At 43.8% G+C, this 12376-nt stretch overlaps 1 protein-coding gene and 1 pseudogene across 1 annotated transcript in view; one reads left to right on the top strand and one right to left on the bottom strand.

Annotated features, from left to right (window-relative positions):
- Positions 1-12376, top strand: part of MSH6 (mutS homolog 6) — a 142662-nt gene that overhangs the window by 64970 nt on the left and 65316 nt on the right. The window lies entirely within an intron of this gene.
- LOC116764631 lies at positions 1063-2916 on the bottom strand (annotated as a pseudogene).

Raw genomic sequence — 12376 nt, forward strand, 5'->3', positions numbered from 1 at the left:
AGCTCCAGAAAGCAAAACTTGAATTTGCTGTGTGCCAGCAGCTATTCACTTAACATTTATATTGTATTAGGTATTATAAGTAATCAAGAGATGATTTAAAGTATAAGGGAGGATCTGGGTTAAGTCCTGTAGGGGAGGAAAATAACTTTTTCTCTACCCTCCTAGGTTCTGTAGCTAAAGCCCTGGAAATCAAACTGACAAAAGACAATTTAACAAGAGAAAAACGGAGTTTAGTTATTCATGCAGCATGAATATACATGGGAGAAACTCAGTGATGAGTAACTCAAAGGGATGGTTAGAACTTGGTTAGAACTTTGAATTCCCTGGCGGTCCAGTGGTTAGGATCAGTGCTTTCACTGCTAGGGCCTGGGTTCAATCCCTGGTTAGGGAACTAAGATCCTATAAGCTACATGGCAGGACCAAAAAGAAAGGAAAAAACAAAAAAGAACTTGGAGCTTATTTGGCATCTTAACAAAGAACAACAAATCTGTAGAGAAGGGATAAGACAAAAGAAAAGGCGTTTATGCTTTTCGGGGTGGCAAACTGTGGGAAGGTAAATATATCAGAGGAAACTAACGGAAGATGAGTGTATTTTATTTAGTAAGGTTTGGTTTCGTAGATTCCTCTTGATGCCATGTCTGGCCTGAGTCTAGAGTTGTCTCTGGTGATTGAGTCCAATATGTGTCCTCCTCTTCCTGGCATGGAAGAGGGAGACAACTTTACAAATGAAAATTAATATCCTGCTTTTAGCCCGGTGGGGGAAGGCAGATGGCTTTTTTTTCTGCATCTGCTGCTTTGTAATTGCCTCCAGCACAAAATGATCCTTATGCCAAAGTGGCATGTTTTGGGTGGCGTATTCTGGTCCCCTTCATTGCTGACTCCACCAGTTAAGTGACCTTCATCAGTTTACCCAGCTTCTTGAAGCCTCGGAGAGGCTTATGTGTTCAATAAGAGAGTATTTTCTTCTTCACAGAGCTGTGATGAGGATTAAATGGAATATAGCACATAAACGCTTTTTTTAATGTGCAAGTATTTATTTTAAGTAGTCCTAATTGAAGGTTCTTATTTTGGGAGAACAGCAAGGCATTTTATTCACTTTTTCCATTCTTTTCTTTTTTTATGAAGTATACAGCAAAGTATTCAGTTGTGTGTGTGTGTGTGTGTGTGTGTATATATATATTCTTTTTCAGATTCTTTTCCATTACAGCTTATCACAAGAACACTCTTTCCATTCTTTAAAGGCTTCCACTGGTTTTGGCAAATTCACGGTTTTTTTTTGGCTGCATTGCTCGGCTTGGAGGATCTTAGTTCCCTGACGAGGGACTGAACCCTGGGCCCTCAGCTGTGGAGTCCTAACCGCTGGACCGCCAGGGAATTCCCAGCAAATTCCCATTATCCTCATGACTAAGTTTCAGAGTAATTCCTGGTGTGTCAGCAGATTCATCATCAATCCACTTTGTATCTTTCTGTATTATTGAAGCAAATAGCACTCTGCAACTTGCATAAACAGGGCAAAGGTTGAGGAGGCTCTGGCCAGCTTCTTCCAAGTGGTTGGAGCCTTGCATTAGGCAGGTCAAAGTCCAGATATGTGTCCAGTCTCATGGGTTAAAGTCTTATAGGACTGAAGCAACAAAATGCCACTTCAGAAGTGTAATAGTTATCAAAAACCGAAAAGCCACTTGGAAGATATTTTCTGTAGCGCTTCTTCACTTTGCCTTCACAGAGTGAGATATAAAATCACTGCCATACCTGGCAAAGCTGAATATCCCCACACCATCTGTCAAAGAGGCCTGTCCAGGGGCTTCCCTGGTGGCACAGTGGTTAAGAATCTGCCTGCCAAGGCAGGAGACACGAGTTCGAGCCCTGGTCTGGAAAGATCCCACATGCTGCGAAGCAGCTAGGCCTGCGAGCCACAACTACTGAGCCCACGCACCACAACTACTGAAGCCCGTGTGCCTAGAGCCCATGCTTCACAACAAGAGAAGCCACCGCAATGAGAAACCCGCGCACCGCAATGAAGAGTAGCCCCCGCTGGCCACAACTAGAGAAAGCCCATGCACAGCAACAAAGACCCAGCACAGCCAAAAATAAAATAAAATAAATACATTTAAAAGAAAAAAAAGCAGCCTGTCCAAAGACAAAATTCCAGGAGTCTCTTGGGTAAAAATCAACCAATCGTTACCTCCACAGCACAGAAGGCATCTTCAGGTCCCTTCTCTTTTAAGAACTTCAGGATGTGTCCTGCATGACTTGTAGGTTTTGTGTGTTCTTATTGACTCTAAAGGAACACCTCATTTCAGAGATAGGAACTGGTTCTAGGAGCTTTACTGTCAAGCCGTAGAAAAATGCTTTACTGGGCTTCCCTGGTGGCACAGTGGTTGAAAGTCCACCTGCCGATGCAGGGGCCACGGGTTTGTGCCCCGGTCCGGGGCGGCTGGGACCGTGAGCCATGGCCGCTGAGCCTGTGCGTCCGGAGCCTGTGCTCCTCAACGGGAGAGGCCACAACAGTGAGAGGCCCAAGTACCGCAAAAAAAAAAAAAAAAAAAGGAAAAAGAAAGAAAAATGTTTTACAGTAGCCCTTGAGCTATTTAATATATTCTTCACTGAAAACTCTGGTGTTTCCTAGAGATCCAATGCAGTGTAAATAAATGCTGCATTTCTCAGGAGATGGTATCTTTCTGTAAGGGTCATTGGAAAAACTCTTGAAAGTCTTGGGGAGCCTCAGGATGGGAAGTGATCCAATCTGATTTCAAATGCAAAGTAATGGGTCCAAAGAGATCACTGTCTGGCTAGAAGTCTTCTTGCATCAAATGCTGTTACACCAGCATCTAACTTCTACTACTGTGACACAAGTGCTGGGTTCTTTGAGATGAGAGCTGTTTTTAGTGTCTGTTCAGAGTGCTGTACTGTTTGCATCTTTAGGGAGGAAGGCTCACACTGAAGTTTTTACCTTTCAAGGACAGGCATGTCTGGGCCTGGTTGGAAAACAATTGTGTGGGGTGTCTTCACCTCTCACCCTCGGCATCAACCACAGCCTGTCTCCCGTGGCAGCCCCCGAGCCTGTGCACATAAACTCTTAGAACAGAGCCTAACATAGTTTGTTATTCTGAGGGGAAGGATGGTGCAGAAGGTAAGAGCATGGACTTTGGAGCCATGTTGCCTGGCCTTGAATCTCAGCTCTGTCACTGTGTGATCTTGGGTATATTACTTAACCTCTCTGGTCCTCAGTTTCTTCACCTATAAAGTAGAAAGTATACTTCATAGGGTGTTAAGTTATTTTTAAAAATGAATGTATGTAAAGCACTTCAAACGGGACCAGGAGTACAGGACACTTTGTGTAAGTTTTAGCCACTTGCGTTATCCTGGGCTCAGGGAAGGGAAAGTAAGCCAGCAGCAGTGACAGGTTGACAGATCTTCTCTGGCTGAAATCAGTGGTTAGGATGAAGCCCCCTGCTGTGAGTCAGGATCCCTAAATGTATTCCCACCCACTGTGCAGGATGACCTTGAGCCGTCCCTCTATCTCCCTGGTCTCGTTTCCCCTTCTGTAAAGTGTGACGGCTGGATGTGGAGGTCTCAGAGGTGCGCCCCTCTCATTCAACGAGTGGGACAGTAGCAGAGGCATGGACTAACATGACAAAGCAGACATCCAGGGTGATCTTTTGGAGCACCTGAAGGTGGACCAGTGAGCAGGAATACTGCTGACCTGGGGGCAGCCACCTATTCACACTGCAGGGGAAGGTTGGGTGCTCAGGTGAGGGACCTAATTTCTGCTTGGATTGGAAGAAATGAGAAACCCCATCCTCTCGCATCACCTGCCCACCCCAAACTCCTTGCCAGCATGCAGCAGTGTGGCACCGACCACTTCTTCTTGATCTAACACTCTAGTTTACTGCAGAAGTATAAAATATTCATGCTGAGAAAGGCCTGGGAAGCTTCAGGAAATGCTTCCCAAGGTTTATCTGCGCCAGGGGCTGGAATTCAGGGAGAAAATGAACTGCCTCTCCCTCCTGGGAGCAATGTTGGGAGGAGCAGGAAACGGCTCTCGAGAGGACATGATGCCTCGAGAGGGCAGTGGGTGGTGGTTCTCCAAAGGAGGGGCTTGGGGAAACCCGACAGAGGGTCACAGAGAGGGGCTGTGGCCCCTGGGAGAGGGGTCTTCTGAGCCCACATATCCATGCTGACCCCGAGGATCCAGGAGATGAGAGGGAGGTCTCGGCTGCCTCTGAAGGGATTAACCTGCCAGCTGAACGAGGAGGAGGCGAGGATTAAGGGTCGGGGGTCACCAGCTTTCTTTGCTGGTGACCCCTTTGGGGACGGGTCTTGGGCCAGGCCTTCCTAGGAGCAACCCTGTGGAATGGAATCTAGTTCATGACTTTTACAACATGCCAAGGACAGGGCCAGGTGCTGGATATAAAACGCAAACTAAAATGCAGCCCCTGCCCTTTCCTCCGTTGAAAACATGGACCCAGACTATTGAAATACAGATTAGCTCAGTGGTGAAAGACAACAAACCACACCAAACTAAAACATCCAGCTAGGGAGGAACATCCATATGGAGGAACACCAAGCAACTGTTGGAAAATGAGGCACTGCCTCATTTACTCATCTGCAGAGATGTACAAGGACCATGAAGTGGAAAAAGCATTGGACACAACAGTTTGTAGAGCAGAGTCCCATCATGTAAAACCAAAAAAATATGCATGTGGTGTGTGTGTGTGTGTGTGTGTGTGTGTGTGTGTGTGTGTGTGCGCGTACATGCACATACTTGCCTATGCATACATATTTCTTGGAAAAATACTCAAGAAAATTAAAATGTCTATCTCTGGGATGGCATTTGGCTGGTGAGGGAAGAGGAGTAGTATTACTTTTCACTTGTACCCTTTTTCATTGCTTGGATATTTTAATTATATACATATTATCTTAGTCTGAGCTGCTATAAGAGAACACCCTAGACTGGATGGCTTATAAACAACAGAAATTTATTTCTCACCATTCTGGAGGCTGGGAAGTCCAAGATGAAGGCACCAGCAGATTTGGTGTCTGGTGAAAGCCTGCTTCCCGGTTCATAAATGACTGTCTTCTCGGTGTGCCTTCACATGGCAGAAGGGGGAAGTCAGCCCCCTGTGATCTCTTTTATTAAGGGCACTAATCCCATTCATGAAGGCTCCACCCTCATGACATAATTACCTCCTAAAGACCCCACCTCCTAATGCCATCACACTGGAGGTTAAGATTTCTACATGGGAATTTTGAGGGGACACATTCAGTCTATAACACATGTATTACTTTAATAATTTAAAAATAGTTTAAAAAGTTAAAGGAATGTAAATACAATCACAGAAATATACAGAGAGCACATTTTGGGGGTGCAGAAGTGGGATGTAGAGAAAGTACGAAGCTTTAGAAGAATTTTTCTATGAAATTGAAGGGGTTGGGTGAGAGCTTAAGGTGAAGAAGTTTTGTGGGGGTTTTCTATGATGTTGAAGAGGTCGGGCAGGCAATGAAGTTTTAAGAAGTCAGGGGAGGGGAGATGGAATAGGTAACCAACCCCATCAAGTAAAAGAATTCTTGAAGGCCCCTAAAGCCACAACTGAATGAGGGCAGCAGGTATTTGTAGAAGCATCAGTATGCTGGGTTACAGTTAGAGTCATAGGTGAGGACCTGGAATGCTAGGGCTTTTCCCTTTAATCCTTACAACAGCCCTTAGAGATAGGTAGCACTTTTTTTTTTTTTTAACAGATGAGAAAACTGAGGCACAGATAAGTAATTTGCCGGTGGACGGTAAAACTGAGTACCCCACTCAAATATGACTTCAAAACACGTGCTTTTCCCAAAAAGCTCTACAGAAATGCATTGGAACCCTTCCTCTGACCATATATATGCACAAATCCCCAATAAACAGTGACCTAGCCTCTGCTTCACCACCAGCACTACATGTTCAGGCAGAAGTTCTGATGCACAGAGAATTCTTCCTAATGTCTCTTCTGACACCTGTGCCGCTGTCCTTTCCTTTCTTGCCTTAGTTCTACCTTCTGAAGCAGCTGCCCTTCAGTATGAAACATACCCATTGTAACCTGCCTGTATCTTCTCCAGAAAAATATCTCTACTTCTTTAAAATTTTGATATGACATCATTTTCAAATGCTTCATCACCCTGGTCTCTCGTACACAGTGTTCAACACACAACAAAATATTATTAGACATTCAAAGAAGGAAAATGTGAACCATAATTCAGAGAAAAATCAGTCAATAGAAATAAACCTCGAGGTGACAGAGATGATGGAATTATTAAATGGACAAACCAAGGGTCCAATCAGGAGACAGAAAGCACAGAGTCATTTGAACAGAAAATGTTTCATGTAAAGAATTATTAACTATAACAGGAGAGTAACTATAAAGGAAAAAACGTTGGGTAGCACTCTAAAGAATACCCTAAGGCCGAGGGAGAAGGACCAAGGAAGAAACAACTTAGGAGGGAGATCTCTTCCCAAGATAGAGATCCAGGCCTAATTTCAACCCACTCAACAGTAGAAGAGTTCTCTGGGTTGCCCAGGTCAGAGCTGGTCTACAGTTGGTGGGAAAGTAGAAAACACTTGCTTCCAGGGTAGAAGTGGGCCAAAGTTTGATGGGTGGGGATGCAGAGGGAGTCAAGGCATCAGGAGCCAACTTAGCAGCAGGGCAGTGTGAGGCCTGGGTTGTATGGTGTCCATGTCAAGAGGGCAACCACCTGGGGTACAGGGCTGAGGCCAGTAGGTGGGTGCACAAGGGAGTTGGGGTGCTGGGAGCCAGTTGCTGGTAGGGTGGCCTCAGGCCTGGGATTCATGTTGTCCACATCAGGAAGACTATTGTGAAGAGTTACTTGGCTGGGGCCAGTCCTGCAAGCTTGCCGAGGAACTGTGTGCTTTGGACATGAGGTTGGCAGACATGCAACAAGAGCAAACAAACAAAAACAGAAGCACTGGAACCAGGAGAAAACTCCCTCCTCCTGCAAAGTCCCTCCAGCTTCCTCTACTGGAGGAATTGATTTTTGACAAAGGATCCAAAGAAATTCAATAAGGAAAGGAAACTTTTTCAACATATTGTACTGAAACAACTGGATAAATATATGGGGGAGAATAAATTTACCACCACACACAAAAATTAATTTGAGCTGGTTTATGGTCCTAAAAAGAAAAGGTTAAAATACAAAGCTTCAAGAAGAAAGTATAGGAGGACTTCCCTGGTGGAGCAGTGGTTAAGAATCCACCTGCCAATGCAGGGAACACAGCTTCGAGCCCTGGTCTGGGGAGATCCCACATGCCGCGGAGCAACTAAGCCTGTGTGCCACAACTACTGAGCCCACATGCCACAACTACTGAAGCCCACGCCCTAGAGCCCATGCTCTGCAACAAGAGAAGCCACTGCAATGAGAAGCCTGCGCACTGCAGCGAAGAGTAACCCCCGCTCGCCCCAACTAGAGAAAGTCCGCGCGCAGCAACAAAGACCCAATGCAGCCAATAAATAAATAAATAAATAAACAAATAAATTTATAAAAGAAAGAAGAAAGCACAGGAGAAACTCTTCATGATCTTGAGCTAGGCAAAGATTTTTTAGACTGGACTCAGAAAGCAATAACCATAAAGATTGATAAATTGGACTTCATCAAAATTTAAAACACCTGTTTATCAGAAGACACCATTAAGAAAATGAAAAGGCGGAACTTCCCTGGTGGTCCAGTGGTTAGTACTCTGAGCTCCCAATGCTGGGAGTGTGGGTTCAATTAATGGTCGAGGAATTAGGACTCCGCGTGCCACACAGCACAGCCAGAAAACAAAAAAAGAAAAGAAAATGAAAAGGCAAGCCATGGGCTAGGATATGTCTAGATCCTACTCTATGTTTGTAACTCATATTCCACAAAGGATTTGTATCCAGATTATATAAAAATGTACACATCAATTAAAAAACAATAAATAGTGAAAGAACTTGAACTAACACTTCACAAAGAGAGATATACAAATGGCCATAAGCACATGAAAAGCTACGTTGCGTCATTAATCATCAGAGAAATGCAAATTAAAACCAAATGATGTCTATCATTTCACCACTAGAATGACTAAAACTTAAAAGACTGACAGTAACACTTGTTAGCAAAGATGTAGAGCAACTGGAATTCTCATAACTGCTCATGGGAATGTAAAATGGTATAACCACTTTGGAAAACATCTTGGAAGTTTCTCATACAGTTAAACATATACCTACTCTATGATCCAACAATTCCACTCCTAGGGATTTACCCAAGATAAATGAAATTTATTTATTTGTTTATTTATTTATTTAGCTGTGCCAGGTCTTAGTTGCAGCACGTGGGATCTTCATTGCCGCATGTGGGATCTTCATTGTGACATGCAGGATCTTCAGTTGCAGCATGTGGGCTCTTAGTTGCAGCATACAGGATCTAATTCCCTGACCAGGGATTGAACCCAGGCTCCCTGCTTTGGGAGCACGGAGTCTTAACTACTGAACCACCAGGGAAGTCCTTATTTATCCAGACTTGTGACCAAATGTTCATAGCTACTTTATTCCTATGAGCTAAAATCTGGAAACAACCAGCTGTCCTCCAACAGATAAACATTAAAAAAAAAAAAAACTGTGGCATGTCCATAAAATGGAATATTATTTAACATTAAAAAGGAACAAAATGTTAATTCAAGCGACAACATGGATAAATCTCAGAAACATTATGTTGAGTAAAAGAAGTTAGAGACAAAAGAGGACATATTGCACGATTCCATTTCTATGAAAGTCTAAAAGAGGCAAAACTAAGCCAGATGATTGAAATCATATCAGTAATTACCTGGAGGGAGTGGTCATAGATTGACCACAAAGAGGCAGGGAATAACTTTCCAGGGTGATAAAGTTCTCTACCTTGATTGGGGTAGTGATGACATGGGACTATGCATTTATCAAAATTCAATGAGTTATATACTTTAAATGCCCATTTCATTTGTAAATTACACCAGAATAAATTTGATTTTATAAAGAGATTTATTGAGCATCTACTAGATGCCAGGTTTGTGAACTGTGAAGAAAGAGTGAACATAAAATAAGTTTTATAGAAAAAAAAAAGAATGAACAAAGGGGAAGTAGTTGAAGATATACAAGAAAAGGAATAACAGAGAGGGTCCTTAAGGAGAAAGAGGGAAACTTAGAGCCCAGCTGGCTGTGGTCAGCATGGTGGACACTGAGACACAAGAAGGAGGACAATGGAAGGAAGAACTGGTGAGAAACAAGTGGAAGGACTGTGAGGCCATGCCATTGTCCCAGCTGAGCCTGGGAATCTCAAATCTCTGATCTCCCCAAGGGTAGGATTTCTCCAGCATTGCTGGTTAACCTAGTGGAAGGGGCAGGGAGACGGTACAAATTTGGGGGTGTTTAAGAGCACGTGACATGGAAGGGGAAAATGATAAGAGTTGGAGGCATTAAGTAGTTGAAATGATACCCAGGGGCTAAGCTGGGAGGGGAAGGAAGTGAAGCCAGGAGGGGAGCAGTTGGAGAAAATTGAAGACTTGAGGGGCAGGTGGAACAGGTTAAGAGGGCTAGAGGCAGTAGGTCAGGGTCAGGCTGGGACTGGAGCTGACGATTTCTGGTCTGCTCCTTTCCTACAGAAAAAACACTTAGGATTTCTTTGGCACTCATCATTTCAGTGAATTCCGCACTTTTATTGAAAACCTATTGTATAGTAGTCCAAACTGTCATGAAAAGGAAGGTGTGTGTAGGTTGTCTCCACCTAGGAGAAGACACATTCTCCTGAGGCTGTGTTCCTACAGAGCTCTGTCTGCCCACCTCGGCAGCATACCGCACACTGTATTTTTAAATGGAGAGCGTAAATATCTATCCAACATTAAATTTCTCATACCCTTTAGCCAGCAATTTCACTTCTAAGAATTTATTCTTACTGGTGTGCCTGGACACGCAAAGCCTATTTGTTTTAATGCCATTTGTAACGCCATTTGCAACTGTAGGAGGAATAAGGTCACCAGGAGGCTGGTTAGATGAACAAGAGTACTTCCGTGTAATGAAATACCATTGCATCCATTACAAGAAAAAGAAAGTTCTTTCAGTATCAATATGAACTGGTTTCAAATATGTATTGTTTAAAGTGAAAATGAAAATAAGGTACTGAACAGTGCGTATGATGTTTTATCATGTGTGTAAAAATAAAAGCACACGTACATCTAGAAACTGGACACAAGTCACTCCTGGAACAATTCTGCAGCTTAAGGATGGGAGGAGGACTTACTTTTTACTGTACACCCTTTGTTCCTTTATGATTTTGTGGTATTTTACCTTTAGAATTTTGAGCATAAGAGAGAAAGAGAGATTGAGAAATGGAGAGAGAAAGAGAGGGAGAGAGAGGGGGGACAGGGAGAGAAATGAGAATATGAATGAATTACTTGTTAGTGTCTGGAGGACAGAGGGAAAGCTCAACATAAAAATGAAGCCCTAATGATGGACTTTTAGGACTTGACGGCCCAGGGCCCCTCAGTAGTCACTGTGCTGCCGACCTTTCAAGCACCGCCCCCAGCTCCAAACAACTGCACTTCAGAGGGCTGGCCTCCGGAAATGGGATCCACCGCTTACCTCTGTACAGACACCTCTCCATTACTAAGCTACCTGGCAACCTCACCTGCCCAGAGCACAGCTAAGAAACAGAACATTTTTTTAAATGTCTCTGAAGTGTCACCATAGATGTCACTAAAGCTCATACATTTTGTTGATCCTCACTTAGAGCCCATTTCCCTTTGTAGGGACCCACTCAGCCCCCCAGAGTTGGCTGAGGGGAAGGCAGAAACATCTGTATATATATATATATATATATATATATCTCCTCAAAGAAGTGCAGGTCATTTGCCACTTCACGTGACTTGATGTCATGAGGGCATCTGGAGTTATCCCACAGCTCAGCCACTGGTGTCTGTAATCAAGGCCCTTGTTTTAGCACAAAGAGATAAATTCTTGTTGGGGTTCTCCGATGGAGAAGACAGACAAGAGCAGTGCATGTCAGGAAGATTTCTATATAAACCTTTTAAAACTCTCTGAGGGTTAAAGGGATAGACTCCATCACCTAGACATCTTGGCTTTTACAGAATGACTCATTCCCCCAAGGTTTCACTTCAGAGCAATGGGAGGGGGCAGGGGGAAGGTACGTTCAATGTTTAGAAGATTATAAAACCACAGAATTCAAATAGACGAAGGAAAAGCAACAGCAGCTTGCCTCCGTGGGGCTCTTGAATGAGCCCATTAGGGGAGGAGTCTGTCCTGCCCAAGAGGCAGAGGGGCTCAAAAACAGGATCCAAATTCTCGCTCTGCAAAAACCTCTAGATAAACACAGTCACTTAACTCTCTGAGCCTCTGTTTTATCTTCTGTACAATGGGAATAACAATCTCTAAGCTCCCAGTATTACCAAATCATTGTGATGATTTAATTCAACTCAACTCATTTCAACAAGCATCTGTTGAGAATCTACTACACGCTCCGGCTGGTGCTAGGTAAGCCCTGTAGGGAACAGAAAAATGAATAAAACATAGTCTTTAACTTCAAAGAGCTTGTGATCTGGCAGGTCCAAATTAACTAACATATGGTGTGAGATAACAGAAAATATATGCTGGTCTCTGTTCCCCATTTTTGACACAGAGCTCCTGAAACTCTTGTAATTTCCTGAGTGATAGCAGTGAACTGTGTTCTAATGAGGAGACCCTGCTGGGTGGACTCCTACATGGCTCCTGGATGGAAGGACCAAACCATTATTAGAAGCTTGGAATTTTCAGCCCTGCCTCCCATTCTCTTAAGGGAGAAGGGCTGAAAATGGAGTTATTGGTGGATCATTCAGATGTGATGAAACCTCCATAAAAATCCCAGCTGTATGGTATTTGGATCACTTCCGGGTTGGTGAACCCATGCAGATTGGGGAAGAGAGAAGAACCTGGAGAGGGCATGGAAGCTCCACATCTTTTCCCTGTATCTTGCATTATTCATCTCTTCCATGTGTCTGTTCCTGAGTTATATTCTTTCATAATAAACCAGTAATCTAGTAAGTAAAATGCTTCTCTGAGTTCTGTAAGCCTCTCTAGCAAATTATTAAACCCAAGGAGAGGGTCGTGGAACCTCTGATTTATAGCCAGTCAGTCAGATGTACAGGTAACAACTGATGTCCGAAGTCCAAGGAGGTGGTCATTGGAACCTCCAATCTATAGCCAGTCGGTCAGTAACACTGGTGATAATCTGGGCATGCGGGTGGGGAGTGAGGGGGGGCAGTCTTGTGGGCCTGTGGGATCTGATGCCATCTCTAGGTAGATAGTGTCAGAATTGAAGTTGAATTGTAGGACATGCAGGTGGT

The sequence above is a fragment of the Phocoena sinus genome, chromosome 13 (genome assembly GCF_008692025.1).
Source record: "Phocoena sinus isolate mPhoSin1 chromosome 13, mPhoSin1.pri, whole genome shotgun sequence".
Taxonomy (NCBI): Eukaryota; Metazoa; Chordata; class Mammalia; order Artiodactyla; family Phocoenidae; genus Phocoena; species Phocoena sinus.